Raw genomic sequence first — 6,099 nt, forward strand, 5'->3', positions numbered from 1 at the left:
GGGGCCGATCTAGCAGAGAACTTTGTTAGAGTGAGTGACTGTGCAAGAAAGTGCTACAGCATCCTCCAAAGAGGACTTTTCGGAACATACCTCAACAACTGTTGAGCTGAATTATATAGCAAAGTCATTCTTTTAGGATCGACTCATTCTGAGTTTATGCTATTTGGTAACTGTGTATAGAAGTTTATCTTTGTTTATTTTAAAAAGGGTTTTACTATGTGAATTTTTAAGGTAAACAAGATAAAGAGGGCATTGTTTGCTAACTTTTGAGTACTAAGTGTTTCTAAGAACTTTGGATGTGACCTTTTACAAACGATGTGTCAATAAAACCCACAGATAATAATGCTCCCATGAGTTGTTTTTAGGTATTCATTTAAGGAGGGTTTCCCCTAAATAATGTTGCTATCTTTTCTCCATTTATCTAAAAGTCATCATTAAATTATTGATTGATTGATACGGTAATATAAACAAAATAGCATTTACAGACTCCCTACTCTTCATTCAGTAGTCATCAAAGGTGCGTTGTGTGCCTCCTATGTGATAGGACTTTTTTTAGGCACCAAAGAACAGAAAGCAAAGGAGGTAAAAGAGAAAAGAAAGAAAGTGGGGGGGGGGGAAAGAAGGGAGGGAGGGAGGGAGAGAAGGAAGAGAAAAGAGGAAAAGGAAAGAAGAAATCACTGCCCATGTGGAGCTTATCTTTTCCTAGATGTTGGGACTGAAATAATAAACGAGTCAGAAATGACTCCTGCCTGCAAGAAGTTTAAATTTTGGTGGGAATGATGGGCAGTAAGTTCGGACATACATTTTATAAAGGTGATTGGATGGGAGTGGATCTAGAGAGTGATAGGACACATGGTCATTCCAAGGCCCACGTCTAATACGATGGTCAGGGGAGGTCTCGTGAGGAAATGGAGATGAAGATCAAATAAGAAGGCTAAGGAGGAGCCAGTGTTCCAGAGCCAGGGGGAAGGATGAAAGGTTTTCAGACAGGTTGATAGCCCAAGGCGGAGAAGAGTTTGTTTCCAGAGGAGTGTCAAGGGCATGTGGGACGCAGGTGGGAGCCAGGTTTGGATTCTATTCTAAGAGCAATGGAAAAGGATTTCGGAGAAGGAGTGGCAGCACTAATGTGTATTTGTAAAAAAAAAAAAATCATCCTGGCAGCTGGAGAAAGGATTGCAGAGGGGCAGAGAGGGAGCAGGGAAAGCAATTTGGAGACCACAGAAGAATGGTGAGGGCTTGGGCCATGGTGGTGGCTCTGGAGATGGAGAGTAGGGAGTGGCTTTGGCATATATTCTGGAGATTGATTTAAGAGGACTTATTATAGAACAGGATGGGGGTGAGCAGAGTAAAAGAGAGGGCTTGGTTGCAGCTGGTGGATATGCCACTATGGAGATGGAAAACCCAGGGATAGAAATAAGATTGTCTGGGGAAGGGGAAGGGTGGCGTGAACACACCCAAGTTCCCTTCCTGACATGTTACATCTGTGATACCTACTGGACAGCCACATGAAAATGTCACATAGTCTACAGGTGTATGAATTTGGAGTTGAGGGACAATGGCTAGGCTGAAGGCATAATACTGGCAGGTAACAGTCAATGTAAAACATAGGCCCAGATGAGATCACCTGAGGAGAGCATCCAGATGATACGGGAATAGTCAGTCAACATATTTTTACTGTGGACTCACTGTGTGCAAGACAGCCTAGTTATTATCGACAGATGTGTGGAACGAAGCCTTTATCCTCAAGAAACTCACATTCTGGGTATAAGAAAAAAAGAGACACAGAAAGTAAAAATAAATGTCACAAGAAGGGACAATTTATTAGTCCAGTGAGGGATTACTGTTAGCATTGAGAAGAAGAGTCACTTTGTATAATGATGATGGGAGTCTGTGGACCATGGGCAGGCCCTGGACCAGGGTTCAAGGGGTTTAAGAAACCGGCCAAATAGGGTTGTCTGTATGTATGTACATATTTTTTCCTAAGAGAGAGAATTGTCAAGTAACCGTTGTCAGATTCTCAAAGGGTGTTGTGAATCAAAAAACAAGAAGCATAGCCATGGGAGATCAAGTTCATCTTGGTTTTAAAAGACTGGTTAAATTATAGGAGGTACAGGGGAAGAAGGATATTTTGGGAAGTGAGCACAGTGTAAGACATAAGCAAAGATATACCCCAAGATACAAAAATGCAAGGCGTGCCTGGAAAAGGTTTTAGACGTGTGTTTTAGACTTGGGGATTAATAGGGAACAGTGAAGAAACCAAAGCTGGAGAATAGGTGAAGACTAAAAGGAAGGACAACTTTATTTTATTTATTTATTTATTTTTATTATTATTACTTTTTTTTTTTTTTTGTCTTTTTGCCTTTTCTAGGGCCGCTTCGGCGGCATATGGAGGTTCCCAGGCTAGAGGTCGAATCAGAGCTGTAGCCACCGGCCTACGCCAGAGCCACAGCCATGCAGGATCCGAGCTGTGTCTGCGACCTACACCACAGCTCACAGGCAACGCAGGATCCTTAACCCACTGAGCAAGGCCAGGGATCGAACCTGCACCCTCATGGTTCCTAGTCAGATTCGTTAACCACTGAGCCACGACGGGAACTCCTGAAGGGCAACTTTAAATGCAACCTAGGCAACGGGAGTTTCTCCTACACAGTATAGGAAACATTGGATTCAATTCAATTAAAAAGTATTGAGCATTTGATACATATAAAGCAATGTAATGTCTTTATTGGGGGCGGAGATGGGAGACACACATGTAGGTAGAGAAGGGTTAACATTTCCACACAGCAGAACAAGAATTAGCAATGATAAACCTTTATTCTGTGTCTACTATGGGCCAGGCACTGTGCTGAGAGCTTTCAGTGGATTATCCAACTTAATCCTCACAGCTCTATTGACATGTACCCTATAGGGATAAAGTGAAGTTAAACTGCTAGTGGTTCTCAGTTATACAGCTGGGAAAGGTAGCATCATTATTCAGACTCAGGCAGTGTAACTCCAGTGCTCAAGTTCTGGAATGCTCTGTGGACTGGCCTGAAATATCCTGAGTTGCTGCTGCAGTCAGATCTGGCCATGACACCACTTCTCATCGGTACCACAGCACTGACGCCTCTGGAGACACCCCGGAGTTTGCGAAGTGGGATGTGAAGTGGCAGAGTAAAGGCTGCCTGCTTTTAAAAACGATCAACTTTATAAGATTGGAAAAAATATCTATGAAAAGAGATAGGGGTATAGTATGGTTGTAACTGTCACATTAATTTTTTAATGAAGATATTGTATAATGTGTATAGAAAAGTGAACCATCACAGGTATACAGCCTCAGGTTCTTTCACAAAGTAAACACAAACAAGTAACCAGCATCCAGATGGAGAAATAGAATTGACAACACTCCAGAGCCCCCCCTGGCCCTTCTCTGTCACCATCCCCAAAGGTCTCCACCATCCTGACTTCCAAAACCGGTGAATCGTTTGTCCTGTTTTAGATTTTTATATAAATAGAATCATGTAGTATGCTCTCTTTGCAGCTGGCTTCCTTTCCTAACACGACATTTGTGAGATCCACCTGTATGTTGCATTGGCCGTAGTTTGTTTAAGTGACGCTAGTTTTTAAGGTAAAACATAAGACCATAATAACATTATTTGCTTTGTTAGGGAACATACCCCCAGTTTTCTGAGAATGCAAGTTGGTCTCCCATCCCCTTTGGTCCCCCTGATGACAAAGTCTGAACAACACAGGAACAAGCACCAAGTCCGGAGCCTGGAGAAATGGATTCCAGGCCTTCTCCTCTACTCATTTCCATGCGACCTTGGACAAGACGCTTATGTTCTCTGAACTTCTTGTCTTACATTAGTAAGATTAAGGAGGTAACACTAAAAAGCTGCTTTGGTCTACCACAATATAGAGCAGTATAAATTGTCTTTGCTTCCATTCTAAGCCGAATGGGCTTAACTTAAAGAAAGTTTATGGAGGAAATGAAATTTTTCAAAAATAATATTTTTTTATTATAAAGGAAAAACATGTTTGTTGTAACAGTTCAAACAACACTGAGATGCATACAGGAAAGTTTAATAATTGTTCAATCTTCCTACATATACAAAAACAATGTTAGCTTGGTGTTATATTTCTATAGTTTCTGTTGCTGCAACTACATGTTCATTTACTGAGGTTTGGGGGGTTTTTTTGGCCACCACCCATGGCATGTGGAAATTCCCCAGCCGGGGATCAAATCCAAGCCACAGCAGCAACCCAGGCCACTGCAGTGACAGTGCTGGCTCCTTAACCTATTGTTCCACAAGGGAACTCCAGTTACTGAGTTTTATTATTTTTGTTTTTGATATAGAATCACATTAATACATTTCGTTCTGTAAGATTCTTTTCATGGAAATTCTTTCAAGATTGGAACATATGTTTCTGCTCCTTTAACATCTGGGGAATGAATGTCCACACAATGAGCCATAGCATGTATACACTGGGATCAATCAACCATCCTGCACTGGTTGATATTTAGGTGGTTTCCAATATTTGTTTGCTGTCATAACACACTGCAATAAACATTCCTGTACATATATTATTAAACCCTAATGGCCTTATTATGTATGACAGATAGAAACTGTCAGATATTTTCCCAAAAAGCTGCTTAATTTGCATCTCAGTTTTGAGCAGATTTGAATGTGAGATGTGAAGCCAGGAACGAGATGGGATTTGAAACAGTTTTCATAATGATTCCAAATATTCATAGAAAATGGAAAGCTGAAAAACAAAATACTGAGTATATCTCTAAAGACTCCTATTTGAAATTGCTGCAGTTTGAAATGAGAAATGTAGGGAGAAGAAATATTCCTCAAAATAACACCAAAAAACCCAGAAACATGGATTTAGCCCCCCCCAACCCCAGATTCAATATCAAGACTTAAAAGGCAGGGAGCTCCCCGGTGGCCTAGAGGCTAAGGACTTGGCATTGTAACTGCTTGTGGTTCAATCTCTGGCCCAGGAACTTCTGCAGGCCATAGGTGTGGCCAAAAATAAATAAATAAATAAACAAATAATAAATTAAAAAATTGAAAGTATATTTTTTAAAAAAAGAATTAAAAGGCAAACATAAAATTCCTTTGTCAAGTCTCAGAAATAAGTCATTCATGTTAGTGCATAAACAGGCAGCTGAGGAGACCACTGATTTAAACTCTGTTTCAACACCACCCAGAAAAAAACTTGCAGTAACTGGTGAAACCCTAAGGAGGCATCTTCCCTGACCTGCTTTCCCAGACCAAGGAGGCAACCTTAGCAACTGCCCTCTCAGGCTCCGGCCTCCTACAGGCTAGGCTAACAGACAGCTCTCCCCAGTGAGGTGGACAAACATTTAGAGGTAGGCTCTTCAAAGTGGGCACAATTCTACAGAGGAAAATTTATTTGTCCTGTGCATGCTTCACTTTGCAGCCGGTGTGGCAGGGACACTTTTTCTTTATCCAGCAAGCTCTGAAACACCAAAAACTCTGCTATTCCCTCGAGAGAGAATGAGATGGAAACTATGGTCAGGGGCTAAGAAGAAGAAGGGGCAGGGTCTGGGGAAAGGGAGAGGAAAATGTCCAGGAGACCACTGAGAGAGGCGAGCGCTTGGGGAAGGGGGTACCGGAGAGGAGCAAGCCCTTGACACACATCTGCCTTGAGGGGAAAAATTAAGGATTTTTTGCACAACCGCTGCCCTCTGGGTGCGGGCTTGAGTGTCTTGGACGCTTGAGCTTTATTTCTGGTCGTGAACTGTTCCTTCCTGTCCTTCCAAGTTTTAAGGGCATAGCTAAGAGGTTGCCTCTACGATGTGCATGGCACGCTTCTACGACAACGTGCTCTTCTCTGCACAAGAAGATAGGGCGACTTATTCATCCTCACGGTACATGCTGTTTTCTGGTCACAGGGATAGTTTTACACTAATCCTGCCACTCCGTTTCCTTGGACGCCATGGTGACCAGCTGCTCCCGTGTGCAGGCAGCTGGTGGAGACTGCAGAACAGCCAACGGGCCAGCACTGGGAACGAGCCTGTGACCTCCGTCTCATGGACGGAAAGCTCAGGCATCAACCGAGCGTGGGCTTGAGTCACTCAGAGCCAGG

Source organism: Sus scrofa, chromosome 8 (genome assembly GCF_000003025.6).
Source record: "Sus scrofa isolate TJ Tabasco breed Duroc chromosome 8, Sscrofa11.1, whole genome shotgun sequence".
Taxonomy (NCBI): Eukaryota; Metazoa; Chordata; class Mammalia; order Artiodactyla; family Suidae; genus Sus; species Sus scrofa.